Raw genomic sequence first — 19,566 nt, 5'->3', positions numbered from 1 at the left:
TGCATGAATATTCCCCGGTAAGACCATCAAAAGAACCTCCCAGCTGCGCCCAAGACAAAATGCTATTGTACATAATGATATCGTTATTGTTTTAAACCACTAAAAACTAGTGTGGTTTTTACCCCCAAACAGGTAAGTGATACACAATTTGCTGCTTACAAATGGGTGAAGCCACAACAAAAATCTAAAAGTTGTTATGTTGTAACAATGAATAAAATGTGCAAAATAAGACTCCCTACCCTCTAATCCTCAGTTCCTGGATCTTTCTCCTCAAAAGCAAATCATTTCTTATGTACTTTTCAGACTTGTTCTATATATACATCAGGTAGTGCTTCTTTTTTTCACTTAGCACCGTAACTTGGAAGTTATTCTTTAGTAGTATATGTGTGTGTGTGTTTATGTGTGTGTGAAGGTATGCATGTGTGTGTCTGTGTGTGTATTCAGTTAAACTCAACAAATATTTATTGATAGCCTACTATGTGCTACACGCTTTGCTTTACTTCTCCTTCTCTTTCTGTCTGTACAAAACAATGCTGCAGCCACTGGCCACTCTTAGCTAATGAGCACGGACATGTGGCTAGTCCATGCTGAAACACACTGCAAGCATTAAAATAAGTACCAAAGTTTGATGAATCGTACAAAAAACAGACTGTAACATAGCTCATTAATAATTTTTATATTGATTGCATGCTGAAATGACACTAATTTGGATTTATTGGTTTAATAAAATATATCTTTAAAGTTAATTTCACCTGTTTCTTCTGACTTTTAAAAATATGGCTACAATAAAATATAAAATCATGAAAAAAAAAAAAATAAAAGTTGTTACATTGTCTTTGGGGTTGGTGGGAGATGGATGCCTTTGGCTAAGGCTAGATGGCGTGTGAATTGCTGATGAAGGCTAGCCAACAGACTGTTGGAGTTTGGAGGAAGGATACTTTGTGTTATGTATCAGTGAACAGTTGGCAAAACCATCATCTGTGGTAACTTAGCAGATAGAGGAGCCCAGCTAAGGAGATCTATGGACACAATGCAGACTGTGCCAATGGGGGCTGCTATTTACTATAAAGCACTGTGAGTGATGACCTAGAAAAGAAAAATTTTCAATTTTCCAATAGAGTAGACAGGCAGTGTGGAGAGACCTGGTATTTGCTAGTTTGCAAGATAACACTGTTCTTTTTCCTAAACACTCCAGGTGGCAAGAAATGTTCAAAATAAGAAATAATTTCTCTGGAAGCCTGGATATGTAGCTAAGCAAAGTTTTTATCAAGACCTCAGAAAGCTTTACGATGGTGCCAAGTCAACATTCTCAATGAGGTGAAAATCTTTTGAGAATATTAAGGATGTCGTTTCACAAAAACCAGAGACACCACCCACAATAGAGAGAGGCCAGTTTCCAAAAGAATTCTTAGTCTGACTTTTGTCTTTTGGAATGACTTATAACCTGACACATAGAAAGCCCTCAATGTTCATACGGAGTTTTACAAACTAGAAGGAACCATGCAATTTCATAATGGAGAGAAGATTTGGGGTCCTCAAGCTTCTATAAACTGGCAATTGCCTGGGAAAGCTATTTAGCTTTCAATAAATACAGGTCGTTTCTTAGAAATGTGGAAACATCTCAGACTTCAAAGCAAAGGCCCAGGTGATTTGCCAAGAGCTAACGAGAACGAGAACCATGAACGACAGAACCATATCTGAGTACAAGAACTTCACCCTTATCAGGGAACATTTCCTCTCCTTAAAGTAGGGGGATCTGGTATCATGGCCTGACCGGATTTCAGAGCTGGATTTCAGGCGCCAGTTCCCTGTCCTCGTGGGCGCGGTGCTGCTTTGTGAGAATCTCAGGGGAAGCCCTGGGAGAGTGAGAGCACAAGGAGCAGAGCACACAGGCTCAGCTGATGCCCTAAGAGCAGCCAGGAGAGCCCTGACTGCAGCCACGTGAACGACCCCAGACAAACCCCAAAAGAAGAAAAAGCAAAAATGCAGCCCAACCTAAATTCCTGCTCATAGAATTATGAGCAAACAGAAACGGCTTTACTTTGAAGTTACTAAGTTTTGAGATGGTGTATTGTATGCCTATCCTTTACCCAAGATAATGAACTATTGTACTGTTTCTTATATACTTAGGTACTTAAGTCTTTGAGTCAGGTGTCCAATGATTCATATTTATGTTACTACTTCCTTAAGTTGTACCTTTCTCTGTTTTTATCAGTAGCCTTTAAAATATAATGATGAGTTAATATTTCAAGTGATCGTTCATTCTCAGTGCCATATTTAGTATTTCCTGTATTTTCCTGTCCGATCATCCAAAGACTGTTCTTCAAATGTACTTAAATGTCACACCATCTACAAATCTCCTCTGTCTTTGTAACCTACCCATTCACTGAAACAGATCTAACATTTGGATAATCATCTTTGCCTGTCGGGTAAAATGTATAATCATATGATAAATAGGAATATTCAGTTTGTTGAGCTCATAACCTTTGAATTAGTGTCAATAAAATATCTACATTTGAACAGGAGGTTAAAGGAATTCTTTTGAAAGAGCTACATCTGCTACATTCTTCTTGTAACATAACTATATTCTCTTAAATTATTTTTTTGCCACATATTGAATAAGGTTCTTTCTCCCTCTTCATCATGCCATTAGCTCTCCTTTTGATTCAGCTTTGACAATGACAAAAGAGTCGTATTTCTAGATTTCAAATTCTCACTCTTTTTCCATGCTGCATATATCGAGAAGATTTTTACAAGTCATCAGTTCTCTTAATTGGCTTTATGTTGATGATATTTAAGCATTGAAGAAATAGTTAGGAAAGCACTAGTTTTAGAATCTCTACTGTATAAAATTACTATCTACTGCAGTCCAGTGGCTTCCATAAAGAAAAACTTCTTTAATAAAAACAATAAGTAACTTGCAAGCTGGTAAAAGCCATTTTTCAACTAAGTAAATCATGACAATGGAAATAAATTCCTACATGGTTGGTGAAGTATATTGTTTATAGTAAGACAGATGCTTTCTCAAGCTTATTTGAAAAAAAGAGAGGCAGCCTTTTTTTGTTCCTATTGATGAGTTTATCCAACCATAAAAAGATGCATTTCCTTGTATTTACCATTTCATTCTGCTCATTATGACCAACACAGTGAACTGGTAAATGCAAATTCTAATCTGAATATTTTTGAGAGCACGTTAAAAACAAAGTTTGATCGTTTTTTTAGGTCATTAAAATAAAATGCAATATACAGCTTGTAAAAATACTTCATTAAACAAAAAAGAGATAAAAATATCATATACAAAGAGGTACTGAAGATGGGAGCTGAGGAGATACACTACACAGAAGTAAAGGAAATAACTATAGCTTTTCAGTCTCAGAATGAGTAGCCAGAAGGCAGCTACTGAAATGCTGGGGGCTGTAAGAACAGACTTACACCATGGCTTCCACCATGAGATATTTTTATAATAATGCCTTTGAATAGTTGTAATCCAGCAATCAAATATTTTAAATATTATTTTTCAACTGTAAAATAGAAACATCTAAGGGAAAAAGAAAGTCAGCAGAAAATACTCCAGATTACAAAAAAAGGCATTTTTGTGATTGGACCTCTCCTCTCCCACAGATTTTCAGATAAAATATTATAAAATTGACATTTGAACAACACAAGTGTGAAAGACCCAGGTCCACTCACACATGCGTTTTCTGAAGAGTAAACACCCCGGGGCCGGCACGATCCATGGCTGGTTAAGTCTGCGGGTGTGCAACAGCAATACAGAGCAACCAGACATCTAGGGTGGGTTACAGTGTTCTTGGATTTTGACTGTGCTGAGAGCGGAAGCCCCTGACCCCTGTGCTGGTCAGAGGTCAACTGCATTTCACATTGAAGTCATCAGGTATAATGAGAGAGGAAATCATGTATCAATATTTCCTGATAGACCCTAGGTAAGATTTTTAACAAAAAAATTGAATTTATTCACAGTCATGAATGTGGGTTTGGGGAGAGAGTCCATAGATAATTTGATCCAGGAAACCAGTCTTATCCACTGAAAATAACCTGTGTAATGTCTATGTACAAATTGCACACTAGATTAATAGAGTTTTCACCTTGTCTGTAGAGGGTTAGTCTTTAACCTCTGAAATGAAAACAGTGTCTTCTTCACAAAGTGGGAAGATAGGAAAATCATCAATTTATACTGATAGGTACGTGTCCCACAGTCAGTACACCTTTCTTAGGAAAACCAAGTTAGCACTTAGAAAGCTGACGAGCCGGCTTCCCTACAGTAGCTTCGTATTTTATGGGTTCTACAGGAAAACCTACGGAATGAGTACTCACTACACTCATGGATCACTTTCTAGGGCTTTGAATATTCTTGGAAGCCAGAAATATTGTCTCTCTCTTAGACAATTCTGAATATTTAACCTCTGTGGATGAAATACATATATTTTTGTTTTTGAATGTCTGTCGCCAGGAACTAAAGATCCTTTATAAATAATAAAGTGGTACAGGCGCACCTGGAAGACACTGTGGGTTAAGTTTCAGACCCACAGTGAAGGGAGTCTTTCTTCTTTCTTCTTTTGCAAAGGGAAGTACAGCATTAATTGTAAGGTGCCATACAAGTAGTCCAGGACAGTGACTTCTGAGAAAGCCTGAACGTCCTGATGGGTTTGAGGAAAGGCCACTGATGGCCATTTTTAAAGGCCAGGAGAGGGAAAGGGTCGCAGCATATGTGATCAGCTCATGCGCAGTAAAGTCAATATCATAACAAAGCAAGTCACATAAATATTTTGGTTTCCCAGTGGGTATAAAAGCTATGTTACCCTATACTGTTGTCTATTAAGTGTGCAACAGCTTTATATCTAAAAAGTCAAAACAATGTACATACCTTAAAAAATAATGCCTTTGGAAAATGGCACCAATAGACTTGCTCGACACAGGGTTGCCACAAAGTTTCAATCTGCAAAACACACAGCATCTGTGAAGTACAAAAAAGAGAAGAGCCATAAAATGAGATATCTTTGCAGTTTAAAAATAGAATACAATATTCACTTTCCAGAATTTGCTACCAATAATGATTAAGTATAGTATTCCCGATGATACTGTATTTAACGGTGAGAGTGAGATATGATTATCACTTCATCAAAATTCCAGATCACATGAGAAAGCTCTGTGGTCTAGAATGACCCTTTTTCCCCTGGAGCCTCTAGGAAGGATTACTGGGGAATGAGATCCTGGTCAAGACAAATCAACCTGGAGTTAAAAGCAATCAAGCTCTAAAATAATGAATCTGGCTCTAAAAGAGCTGGATAGAGGGTAGTGATGGAATTTAGCCGAAGGAAGGAAATTAGCCAGGTTCACGGGAAGGTCTGAGAAGTAGAGTTGCTACCCCTCCTCCTGTTCTCCCCACTCTATTCCTCCTATCACATTTCAGAATCTCATTTTATTTTCCATCTCTCTACTTCCTCCACCCACTCTAAGTCCTCTGTAAGTAATACCTGGAGCCAAAATGACCTGACCTGGGAAAATGCAACAATAAATAAACATGAAAACAATGTTTAACTTCATTAGCAAACATCAATAAGTTAATTATGAGAAAATATCTTTAGAGAATTTTTAAAAGAAAATAAGATTATAAAGCAGTTCAAAAGATTGCACTCTTGTCTCATTCTGATTTTCAAGGTGGAATAAAGCTTTCTAGTAGGTATGAAAATAAAGATGATTTCAAATTTATTAACGAAAATAACTTTATCACACTGAAAACATACCTGTATTTCACTCTTTTAAAAGTCACCATATTAAAAGAAAAACAGAAAAATAAACAAGATAGAAAAAAACAAAAACAGAAGTACACAGGGAAACTGGGAGATGTTACATGTGTCTATTCCCTTGACTGTGGCGATGGTATCACTGGTTATGGAATGTGTCCAAACTCACCAAAATGTACACATTAAATATGTCTAGTGCCTTGTATAATAATTACCCCTCAGTAAAGCTCTTTGAAAAAGCAAAAAAGCACTGTATGTCATAATAGCTATAAAGATGTTATCGCAATGAAAATATGAAAGTGAACATATGTATGTATATGCATGACTGGGACAATGTGTTGTACACCAGAAATTGACACATTGTAATGGAAAAAATTCAATTGAAAAAAAAAAAAAAACTCCAGTAAACTGGAGCTAGTCTGCAATATGGTTGAATTTTTTTATACTATTTGATACACTAGGTTTTTACAACTAACTCTCAAAATTATTTTTGGTGCCAATTAATTAAAAGCAACAGTCACAGCTTGCGTTAATGGAGATGAAAAATTTTAAAGCCTCAAGTCTAAACAGAAAAAGGATCTAAAGATGTCAAGTATGCTAAAATGATCTTATCTACCCATAAACCTGCTGCTTCCTATTTCAGAAGTCACCAAATGCTCACACAGTGCAAGATTCAGCTCAGGGGTTTAAAAGGAACAAGGAATCAGCATATCTTGCACTCCATTTCCTCACTTAATAGAAGCTCCCCAACAAAAATTAGGAAACTTGAAAGGTTAGTTCAGTCTTCAGTGGGCAGAGAGTTTACAGATTACAGGTCAGCAATTGACTTAGAAAAAAAAAAGACTTCTTAAAAATATTTTCTGAACTTTCTTAAGATGAAGAAAAACCTCCATAAAAACACCACAACAATAAACCTCGCTGGATGTATCCTCCCAAAGCTCTGATACAGGCACTCTTCTAAGTGGTCCGTCTGACAAGGGTCCACTAGGAAATGTAATGGGATGACATATCTGTGGGCAGCAGTGTTGCTAAAAAATGAGCACCTTGGAAGAGTCACAGAACCATGAGAACAGAGAATGGCACGTGCTGGAGCAGGTGCTTCCTGAAGGCCTTGTGGTGCACCATTATTAACCATTTGGTGCCTGGTCCATGGAGTTCCAGGGTTCCCAAGGCAAAGTTCTTGTGGAGAAGAAAGGGGAACATATGGGAGCTTCGAACAGTTGCACCCGACCAGAGGGAATGAAAGTATTTTAACACTGTAACCGCTCATACACGCCTATTGCTGGGAGGGCTGTAAATGACAAAGCGTTCGTGGCCTTCCCTCATAAACACACACACACACATTCCTTCACAAACATCGTTGGAGTGTTGAGAACACAACAAGGAATGAAGACAGCAGGCAGCAAAAGAACAAGCAAGCTTGTGGAGGAAATGAACATGGTAAAGTCTGAGACTGGAGTCCATAACTTATTGGTTTAAATATATATAGAGAGAGGAATAACTAATCACCCAGGAGAAGATGAAAAAGTTGGGCCACAGCAATGGACACTGGAAATTGGTCTTGAAGAATGTGTGCGAGTTTGTTAGATGTAGGAAGAAAATAAAATCTTTCCCAACTAGTAACATCTGAAAGGAAAAAAAAAACTGTTAGAAGTGTTAGCCTACTGAGTGTGACTGACAGCTGTCACTGAATTCAGGAATTGGGGATTTGAGTTTGGAGTGGCATATCTTTCCTGATGGCATTGCTTTTTAAAACATGATTGATCTATGCCTCCCCTCAGTTTGGCTTTTTTTTAAGCTTATGTGGTGAAATAATACACATTTGCATAAAGTTATTGACAAATCATGTAAAGTAAATATTAATATATTGTCAGAAATTATGTGGATGAACTACACAGCTATTAAAAAATCATGTCAAAATTTACATCTTGCTACCTAAATAAAGTTCACAATATACTGCTAGAGGAAAAACTATGCTGTGAATTGGTATCTATCATGATCCCATTTCTAGAACAGAAAATACTGACTATTTACATCTATATGTGAAGAAATACTAGAATAAATATACTCCAAAGGGTTATGTTGGAGTACTGACATCATGGGTGCATTTTGTTTTTTTTGCTGTATGAATGTCTTGATCATTCTACAATGAACATAAGTTGTTTGCTAAATATATACATAACTTTTAAAAGAGAACTACGTGATTTTTATGCCAGCAAATAAGAAGTGTAGAGAAGTGATCACTAAAGTAGGACTTGAGGGGGAGCACGTCATTTTGATAAAGAAAATTAACATAAAGAAATTGTCTCAGGTCATTTTACAGCACTGATAAGAATTCCTGAGGTAGGTTTAGAGATCTCTTTATGAAAACTTAATGGCTTTACTGCATTATGCCAACTAGCTTTCTGGAAAGTTCTTCCCCTTTTACTATCCAAAAGTAACTCCATACTGTCAAAAATGTTACTTAAATGTTCTGTGATCTCCTGGCAACAGAGTGTCCTGTTTGGAGAGATTACAGTGTCTGGTAATATCTACTGAGAGGGTCTCTCAATAACTTTACCAACATTCTTCTCAGTAGTGGGACAATTTCTTTACCAGTTATTGCTTTAACACAAGTGAATAACTCCAGCTCTGAAGCTGCTTTATGGACAATTAAAGTACTTGGTTTCATTTTCTTGGTAATTATTACAGGCACACACCAGGCAGAAAACATAAACATGGTTCGCTGGTTCGGTGTTCAGACATCCGTATCGTAAAGGAGGGGCAAAGGAAGGAGCTGAGTCTCAGTTTAAAACTTCTAATTGAAACCAGGAAAAAAAAAAAAAAAAGAAGGTTCAATATAAACTCAGATTTGAAAACTAGAAGCAATGTCTCAGTGTTCAGAACAAGTAGGGACTCCCTGCTTAACCAAAGGCTATGGAATGTGCACTGACTCTGTAAGAGGAAGCCTCTATTTTACTGTGTTTTACTCCGAGCAGATAAAAATCAGTCTTTACGAAATGAAGCGATTAGAACTATCAAGTACGTCTCAAGCAGCGGACATCAGTAGCTGTAGAGGACCAAAGTGTTCTGTCAAAATGATATCTTTAACATTTCTCAAGTCGGTCTTTGACTTGAGCTATCACAACCTCTTATCGGAGCAAATTCGATAGATTCCTTTCTAGTCTTTCTTATTCTAGTTTTATTCCAACAGCAGTGCATTTTCTATACTGCAGTCCCTATCTTAAAATACGCCATCTGGTATTGTGTTGCTGTCCTCTTTAAATCTCTCTAGTCAATTCCCATAGCTTGAAAAATGAAGGTCTACAAAGGCCCGCAGGACGTGCGGCTTGTTTACCACTCCAGCCTTGTCCCTGGTCTCTCTGGCATTTCTGCAGACCAGCTCTCCCAGCCACTCTGGGCTGTTACTCAGCCTCTAAGTGCCCCTATTTGCTTCTCTCTAGAGCCTTAATATATCCCATTCCCTCCTCTCAAGCTGATCCTGCCCCTTAGCCATCCGTGATTCATGCACTAACTCTGTAGATTTTGACTCCAAAGAGCACTTTGTAAGGCAAGTCTTCTCTGATCACTCCTGACCCCCATAGTCGTGTTGAACATCTTGATATACACTAGTGCTCCAGGGAGCCCACGAAGCCCTAAAAGATTCAAGTGTAGACCAGCTGACTGTTGCTACTGCCGGTTGCTACCAGCTACTGTTCACCCTTCAATTTCAAAGAAATGGATACAGCCTGTTCCAAAACCAAACAGATGGGGAGTGTGGTGATGTACACAGACTGGAGACACCTCAGCCAACCTGTGTCAAAGGATGCTTTGATGATAGAAATATAAAATTTTTAGCCAAAATTTTTTTATTCCTGCTGATTAGTATTTATGTACCTATATTTGAAATGCAAAATAGAAAAAGTGCTGATTAATACAGACACAGTTCAAATATTTGAATTCAGTATTTTCTATTCTGATTTAATGGACTACAAAACTGAGAAAATGGAAAAGTGGGTTTGAGTACAAAAGATAATTGCAACTAAGCTACTAGATACAGTTAATTTCTACTGCTTAATCATACATTAAAATGTGGTTTTGATACATGTCCTCTCTTACATTTGTACCCCCTTTTCTGTAGATTTTTTAAAAACTTATGTTTCTCTCATCAAGTGTTTCTTCTTTGGGTCAAAAAGTTTATTTCATTTAATTTTCATTATTGCTCCCATGTTTTCTCACATAAATACTTCTGTGAGTTGCATTTACTGTGATTTTTCTTCTTTGTTTCATTTTATTTTACTTAACCCCAGGGCTAATAAAATTAAGGCTGTGTTGAAACTGAAGCATAAGGGCGACATGGAAAATAATTTTGTTTCCACTGTCTACACCAAGTTAAATCAGCACCCGCAGAAAATCATATCATATTAATATCTCTCATATGTTGTGCTATTTGTGAAACTGAGAAGGCTATCTAAAAATCCAGTGACAAGATTGAAAGATCATGACTCAAAAATGTGACTAGAAAATGTAATGATTCCTCTAAAAATTTTTGTTAAGAGAAACATTTGATAATGATTGGTTCAACAATATATTTGATTATTAAAATTGGCACTAGTCTCACCCTTTATTTTCCTTCTGAATGAAGAACAATCTCGTGCAAAGTAGAAATCATACATGTTTATATCACAAAATGCCCACATCTTTAAAAATTGTTTCCTGGTTAAATGACAGTAACACACTGAACTTTGACAGGACATTATCAAAACCAATTTATAACAGAATCTTTCAGAGATGAATATCTCCTGCTTATGTGTGTGTTTATTATAAAACATTTTTATGTCCATATTCTACCCAAATATTTTTACACACACACAAAAATTGTAAGGGACGTTGATACCTTGGAATCTAACATTTAAAAACAGGATAATAACTGAAATTAGAATTCTGCTGTCTTCTTATCTATTATTATCCTCAATCAGGGAAAAAAAACCCACTTAAGTGGTTTGTAATTTAATCTATTTCAGAGAAGGATACATTTCCTATAGAATTATAGGGGTTAAAATGAATGAGGCAAGTGTCAGGAGGAAGTTAGACCTTTTCGCTATTTGCAAATAGAATAACCTACAGGAATACTTTGTCAAACTGCTGAACAAGCAAGAATTTTACCATCTTGTTGTATAATCTACTGATTAAAAAGAATTTCTCCACATAGGCAATCATTTGTATCTGTTGCCTTGGGCAAGGTCTTCCCATACATTTCAAGTTGTGCTTTAAACTTCCTGCCAAAGACCTGTAGAACACATCAAGCCTTGTCTACGTCTTCCTGTTTATGAAATAACCTACTACCGGGTCTTCCTTGAATATTTATTGGATTGTTGTGGGGTTTCAAGAGACAGATGAGTGATTTGCTTAGCAGGAAAGGAGACACTGATCAATAAAACATTCTTTGTTCTGACTTAAATTCCTTCTAGCAACTTTAACAAAGCCCAGTTATGACAACATTTGTAAAAATCATTATTGGAATCAGTCAAAATTCCTGACTTTAGTTCACTGCTTATTTGCAATTAATATTAAAGATACAAATCACAACAGAAGACTGCAAAATTCAGGCATAATTAAAAGAAATTCTTAGAAAGGAAAATAATGACAATTTAGATGGGGCTTAAGGAGTTCTTGAGGATTTATTAAGATTCCAACAGAGTCCTAAAGATACTCAAAGAAGACAAATACATCTTGGATTTAAGGGTATTATCCTGAGTAAACAAACCATTATCCCCATCTGCCAATTTATATAATGAGTCACACCTGCTTACGTGCAAGTACATCTGTACAAGACTTCCCTTTCCTTTCCACGCCCTCCCCTCTCTCTCACTAGTTCATATATTCAACTGACACAAAGTGGGCACTTTCTATATTCCAGGCAGTATGCAGGCAGAATATGGTAAAAAATAATGTGTGCCTTCAAGCATTTATAGCACAAGGAGGAGCGAGAGATGTGAATCACTTCTAATAAAGTGACGCATGCTCAGGGGGACATGTATCCAGAAGGTACAGAGGTAGGAGGGCTTTGTAATTTGTTAGTGGAACAAAGTCACAAGATGGTGAGTTTCACAAGTAATAAATATTAATACGTGTCTTTAAGTAAGGAGAAATGTAAAGTCTTTCTAAATTGAACATTTTTGGGGAAAAGGCCATTTCTAGATGTCAGGTCAGAAAAGCCTTCAGTTGAGATAGAACAGTGGTCAATTTTGCAAGGAGACATCTCTACAAGTTAAAAATATTTGTTAAATTAATTCACTTCTGTGAAGTCTAAGAAAGTCTCAAGAGAAAAACAATTCAAGTCTTAAAAAAGTCATTTCTACTGTTTTCATGATTTTAAAGGAATCACTTTGGCTTTATTATTTCCTATTCCCTTATTTTGGTTTGACATTTTAAAATAGCCTCTTAGTTGCAAACAAGGCATTAGACTTTCTTAAAATCTTTCTGTATTTCTTTTGTCTCATGCAGTTTAACGATTGACTTGTGAAAACTGTCTGTTTTCAAATAATTTGTGATTGCACTATTTACTTTTCTACATATTTCAGCTTAGGAATTCCATGATGCTTTTCTTATTTTGGATTTTTATGTGCCCAGTCAGGAATAATTCATGGATATATTGTGTATGTGAGCGTGTATCTTTTACTCTCAATGCCTTCCCTTTTTCTCTCTCTTTCTGTGGAAAGATGTGTACGTAGTCACATCAAAGAGAAAGAAAAATTGCTTTGCTACATTTCACTTTTCTTAGTGAAACTCCAGGGCATACATTTTATACTGTATTATTAAAATGATCCTCTTTAGCTACAAATGTATTTTTAACTCTTTACCGTATGTCCAAACTACAAACACCTTTTTATAACTCAGTTTGTCAAAAATGAAGAAAAAAAATATGTCCAATGAAATATACACAGTAACAGATGTTTTGAGGGATACTACAAATTTTCAAAGAATAAAAATGAATGGCAATGGGTGGCCAGCTAATATTACACAATGTATTAAGTCAGTGTTGGTGTTATCTAAGTTAATTACAGTTGGACTATAGAGAAATAGGAGTTTTTCATGTTGATTAGTAATGGCTAACTGTTTTCCAACGCCTTATGATACTGTAGCGATCATCTGTTGTTCCTGATCTGTCAAGTACACTTTCTCCCTTTGGGAAGTTAAACCCTCCACTCTTGTCAACCTGGCATTTGAAGTAGGGCTGGCCTGGTCACCACCCTACCGTTTAGTGCTGGTGGCACCCACACTGATGGAGGCTTTGCCAGCCTGCACATTTTCCTTTCCAATAATTCCACCTGATTCACTACAGACATGCGCACACACCCAAAACAAGGCAACTCAGAGCTCCTGCCTAGGCTTTAGTGCAGCATTTGGCGAAATGAAATGTCTTCCTGCTAAAGACGCTGAGCTGGTAGGAATCTGACCTGAAACTGTTGGTGGTGGTTGTTCTGCCAAAACAAAGAGTGTGGCTGCCTTAAAGTAAAGCTAATAATGCAGGAGAAAGCAAATGCCAGACATACTTACTGAGTATCAAGTTTTGCTCACATCTAGATATATCAGTGCCATGCCAGAAATCAGCTTTTCCATCAAGTATTTCTGCATCAAAGGCTTTATTTTAGCATTTCTTAGGTGACTATACTGTACTAGTTAATCTGAAAGATAATCAGAACAAAGTGATGAATAAGATACACAGATCTCTTTGATAATGTTCTCTAATGGAGAGGGATGTATATAAGCAAGAGAGTTCATTAGCATTTTGGAATGTTATGTGACAAATATGTTCACAGCATGGAGAGAGACACTGTGAGGAAAGAGGTAGTCAAAACAGTGTAGAGAGTTATGTGTGTGTGTGTGTGTGTGTGTGTGTGTGAAGCTTAAACTTTACTGTATTTTTAATAGGCAATCCTAAAGCAAATACATGTAGAGGATGCATTCTCTGTGAAAGGAGGATGTAAAAAATGGACTGAAGCATGAACAGCAGAGTTCATGTAGAAAAAATCCACAAGTGTTTAATTTTTTCACGTTACTGTACGTCTAGAACAATCTATGTGTTATAACCTTTTGATTTATTTCTTCAGAATGCCTAAACATCTCCTAGATCAAAAAAATGTATCACACTCATAATAACCATTGTAAAACAGAGAGCTTCAAAGCCTGCTTATATAAAATCTACATTGGGAAATGAGTAAGATCTGTGGGAAATAATAAATTAGTTTTGTAGTGACCTTCAGAAGTAGAATTTGTAGATTTGGAAATAAAATGACATTTTTCTTACCAACAGCAACTGAAAATGGCAAGGTTGATTCCTGAGACAGACAACTACATACGTGTTTGAAGAATATTTGTAAGTAGTTACATTATTGCTATTTTGTGGGCTGTAAATAAAATACCAATTCAGAAAACAAAGTTGTTGCCAAGGAGTCTACAATATTTTGTTGATAAAACTGTAAATAATGGACTATGTTATATCTAAATTAATGAACTAGTAAATATATAGAGATCTTCCTCCACTTACAGTAGGGTTATAGCCAATAAACCCATTGTGAACTGAAAATATCTTAAGCTGGAAATGCATTTAATATACCTAACTTACACTCCTGATTCTCTGGACTCAGACTGGGACTTACATCATTGGCTTCCTGGTTCTCAGGCCTTTGGGTTGGGGTTGGAAACACACAACTGGCTTTTCTGGGCCTCCAGCTTGCAGCTGGCCTTCTGGGGGACTTCTCATTCTCCATAATCAGGTGGGCCCAGCCCTCACCATAAATCTGTCTCTGTATATCTCCAAATGCACTATTGGTTCTGTGTCTCTGGAGAACCCTAGTACACACTTTGATTTTTGCTCTATTATTTGTGAAGAATCTTACTGGAATGGAATGAAGAGATATAACAAAAATAGTTGTCTTTTTATCCTTTCCTAAACTGGCTACAAATATTAGAAAGATGTAAGATTTAGTTACATTTTAATTTAAAAAACATGAAAAATCACAATCCTTGTGAGAGTGAGAAACTGATATTAACTGACTGGTGAAGACACATGCTGGTGGTGTGTCATCTGACAGATCCGAAAACACAGGCATGTGATTCTGGGGTGGGGGAGAGCCAATGGGAGACAAAGAAGAAAATACAGAGACTAAAATGTGTAGAATTATGCAGAAGTTCTTGTAATATTAGTAACAAGAATCCTATAAAAATCACATAAAATCAAATGTCATTTATTTTCAAGGGTTTTTTTCCCCCCACAAAGTTAGAAAATCCAGAAAGGTTGAAAATAATCTCTGCTAACTTTTGGGGACCTAAAAACCAGGGCTTATAAAATAGCTATTTTTTAAGCAATTCAATTACAAAATATGATAAATAAACGACCCAAATATGCAACTAAAAGTCATCTAAGCTTCACATGGAGCAATTAGGTCTATGATTATTATTATACATCATTGTAAGTAAGATATACTATGAAATTCAGAAGTATGTTATGCTACTGTCTATAAAAATCTTAATTTAAAGGTGAATAAGAAAATGTGAGATAATTTACAAGGATTAGTAAGTTATTGTATGAATCTCATGTTACTTTTTATAGCCAAATAGATAATTTGCTGAGAATCATGTATTACAATCTTTAGTATTTTTAGCGAATCATAAAAAAGGACTGCAGTCTTTTTTCTGGAGTTTGAAGGCCTTCTTAACATGAGACTGCTTTTCCTGTTTCTGTAAGCTTTTAGATCTGTATATTTGGAACATTTTCTTGTACTGTTTGAATTTGTTCAGTCTGGGCTATTGTCCTGAAGAATCACTGAGGTGAGCCACTCATGAAGACTGACCCCCTCTTATCGATCATTAATTGCCTCATATTGCAGCTGCTGGTTGGATCCAAACATTCTTTCAACTGTTTTGTGGTCAAATAGAGTGTGAGATATACTTGTGGGGATGGAGTGGGGGGCTTTGAGCATTTCATTCTACCTTCACCATTTCTAAAGGACATCTTAGTCAATCTAACATCACTGATTCTCAACCAACTAATTGACTGTTATTCTACTAATGTGTCTCTCAATTTTATAATGTGCATCAAGATTGATACTACTTCATTTTGTTCTAATTTATTTATGTACATAATTGCAGGTTATGAAGTCATCAACTACCCACTAAATTATCTTTTCCTGCTGACAACCTCCAAAAAAAAAAAAAAAAACTTTGATTACATATGCAGAAAGGCTTCAATAAATAAAAGAGAAATAGTGTGTTTCCTTCTTAATTGCAAAGTTCTAATGAAGAAGAATCTTTAATGCTGTTGAGTAGCGGGTGACAAGACAGTTTTTTTAATGTATCAACTTTAAAAAATCAGTTGATCAATTGTTGACATTGTGGATAAAGAGTGATCGCGGAAATGAAGCATAATTATTATTCTTGTCATTATTAATAATAAAGAGATGATGGTAATAATATATCTCCTTCAGTAATTAAAAGTAGGTTGATATATCAGGTAATCAGATAATATAAATTATATCTTATGAGGAAGATAAAAGTAAAACATAAAAATGTTCAGAAATGTGAATTATACATGCATGACTAGAATTGGTCCACAGTTGAACTATCAAAACTTAAAGGGGAAATTACTATTGGCAATACAAATTACTGATTCATATGATAAAAACCTAGTTACTCAAAAGAAGAATATCTCTCATAGAAAAAGGAAAAAATAACTTATACTCAACACTTCTCTATTAAAAGATACTTTTATAAATAAAATAAACAATATTTTTAATAACATTAAAGAAAATAAAATCTGGGTCATAGACCATTGCTGGAGGATAATTTCCAGAATGTGCTTAGGTTGTGTTCTAGAAAATGGCCAAAGAACCAGCAGTCATAGCAGTTGTAATTAATATTATATTTCCTGTATAATGAATGATTTGTATTGGAATATTGTTACTAAATATTAATTTCAGAAAATAATTATTCAATATGATCCAAATAAATGACATGAAAATAATAAACAAATAAATATATACTTTTCCAAATATATTTTAGACATGAAAATCCAGCCTCCCTAATACAAAACCTCTGCAGAATATTTCCCATTTGGGACTTCTGAAAAGGCTGAACCAGTTGAGGTTTTTTGTTTGTTTGTTTGTTTTTAATATACAAATTTGATTAAGTTTGGACTCAAAACCACTCTATTTTTCTTGTTTCTCTTTGCAGAAAATGTGACTATCAGACCGGAACCATTGTTTTCAAGATCTGTTACTTTCTAGTGTCCTATTATAAAACAGAGCCAAGATCTATCTTTTGTGAGGACAAAAGATTTCTGCAAATCCCTTTGTTTGAAAAGAATTCATTTCTTATACTTTGTATATGTTTTCTTTACTTACAAATTAGGAACAACCAAAAATGATATTTTCCTTTGTATCTGAAGAGTCTGAAATTTGTGACTGGATTTAACAATTAGCCCATAATTTCTATTAAGTAATTAAAGAGATTGTAAGTACCATGTGGCATTCCCAATGGGGTTATCAGCTTTAGACACAACTCACCAGACAGCCGGTACTCAACAACAAACATTCCAGGGTTAAGTATAACTGCAGTGATCACATGCTCGTTCCTTCACTCTGAGGACTGGACGCAGTACCAGTCATAGCTGGACAGTATTTGACAAACACTTAGTATGTAAAGTAACTGAAGTGGCCTCTGATTCTGCATGTCAAGAGTCTCCTAGCTCAGTGCAATCAAAATGATACACATATAGTCTTTCAAAAGAGGAAAAAAAATCTCTAAGTCTGATAGGCCACAGAGTTAGTATAAAACTCTGTGTACGTAGTGGCATCTCTTTAGCTCAAAGTAGCTGTGAATTGCCTTTCGAGTAGAAGCACTGACACACATAAGGTTATCCTTTGCAGTATTTCAACAGAAGGCCAAGAAAACTACAAGTATCCCTCAATCAGCGGACGATGAGCAAGCCACGGCATGACCGTCTGGCGGGGTACCAGGTACATGTGAAGAGGAAGGATGTGCATTCTTACATACACTCTATGAAGTTATCTTTAAGATACTTACAACTAAAAAGGTATATGAAGTATGTAAAACATGCCGTTCCTTCTCATATATATATGAGAAATATATATACACATACATATTAACATGTATATTATTTTTATACATTACATTTATATATATTGAATTTATATGTAAATTTAAATGTGAACAAACTATTTTTAAGAAATGGATACACAAGAGGGAGGGAATTAAAGCACACAGTTTGGAGGTTACCAGGAAAGAAACTGGACTTAGGCTAATTTTTTTTTTCCGTACATTTGATTTGAACCAAAAAATTACTTTACATAAAAATGCAAATATTACTTTAAAATATAATCTTCAAAAATATTTAAAAATGAAACTAATTAAGATTAGTATATTGAGTGCTTACATAACTCATGGTGAGGAAGTTTTTTCAAGAGACGTTAAAATACAGTTATTTGAATTAACTCCCTAGTACAATATACCTTCAAGGGGGAAAATGACAAAAACATCTTCAACTGTTTGATAATTCTTGGGGACAGGGTAGCTATCATCATTCTGAGACTGTCTTGAGATGGTTGTGAATTAATGTAACTAACTTGTTGATGTCACAGCCATTTGGGTTTTTCTGTGTAGAAAGGAGTTACAGAAGTAAGATTAATGAGGACAACTACAAACGTGTTACTGAATATACCAGAATAAGCACAAGTTGTATACAATCTTTCATAAAGCAAATATATTTCTTATCTCCATCTCTTAAAAAGACCAACCTCAGAGCAATGAGTATCCCTAATGCCTAGACTGTATTCGCTAAATGCCATCACCTCCTTCTGTACCCCTCAGTATCCCTCAAAAAAAAAAAAAAGGAAGGGAGAATCAGGACTCTATTAAAAATTTCGCTGATGTCATGTCTAGGGTAGGACATGTTTAAAATGAGCAGGAAATACCTAGCCAAGCTAGAATGCAAGCAAGCTATCAAAAATTATGGTGTTCCTGTTCAAAGTACAGAGGAGAAGCAGGAGGACTCGCCCACTGGCAAAAGATGGAAAAAAATCGAGCTTCAGAAAGAACAGTAACCAGGAATGAACTGAATCACATTCAATATTTTAAATCCACGAGTTCATAATTGTCACTTCTGTGGTTGCTAAGGGAACAACTCAATGTTTTGAGAAGCAGCAAAGAGAAACAGTAAGCATTCACACTGCATTTCCTATACGAGTTACACATTTATATACAAACTATAAATTTCCTACACAAAGTACACCTCAGAGAATCTAACTGTTTACTGGGGACATTTGTTTTTGAAGAAAAACGATGAAGTAATGACAGAACTTCACCCTTTTTTGACCCCTAATGATATAATGAATCTAGAAAATGATCATTAATGCCTGCAAACATCACAAGAGAAAAGACAACCATTTGTTGGAACTATAGAATACCACCCAGGAAACAGTCTCTCCCCAAAAGACAACTTAAATCTAACCACGACTCTGCATCTGACAACAAATTTACAGGAAGTGCAGGGGACAAAAATAACATGTTCAACAATAAAACAAGGGTACAATTGGCAAAATACAGATTGCAGAAGAAATCTACAGGATAGCCAACATGCTTTCTTCAACAAAATCCATCCTAAGGGGAAAGAAAAGAGAAAGAGCTGAATGCATAGATTAAAGGATACTTAAGAGAAGGATGACAGTGTAATTGGTCATCCAAACAGGACACTTCGAGAGAAAAATGTGCTTGCCATTATAATATATGCATCAACTAAGGGCGT

The 19,566-nt window shown here is 35.7% G+C and overlaps 1 long non-coding RNA gene across 1 annotated transcript; it reads right to left on the bottom strand.

The window, feature by feature from the left end:
• Nucleotides 1-316: 316 nt before the first annotated feature.
• LOC116659990 lies at nucleotides 317-17,947 on the bottom strand. Its single transcript, XR_004315326.1, has 4 exons — nucleotides 17,937-17,947; nucleotides 11,545-11,549; nucleotides 5,466-5,470; nucleotides 317-649 (listed from the first exon to the last, which is right to left on the bottom strand). It is a non-coding gene; the product is annotated as an uncharacterized LOC116659990 (long non-coding RNA).
• Between the last annotated feature and the right edge of the window lie 1,619 nt (nucleotides 17,948-19,566).

The sequence above is a fragment of the Camelus ferus genome, chromosome 26 (assembly GCF_009834535.1).
Source record: "Camelus ferus isolate YT-003-E chromosome 26, BCGSAC_Cfer_1.0, whole genome shotgun sequence".
Taxonomy (NCBI): Eukaryota; Metazoa; Chordata; class Mammalia; order Artiodactyla; family Camelidae; genus Camelus; species Camelus ferus.
The sequence above is the reverse complement of the archived record's forward strand: the minus strand, read 5'-3'. Positions and strand labels throughout refer to the sequence as shown.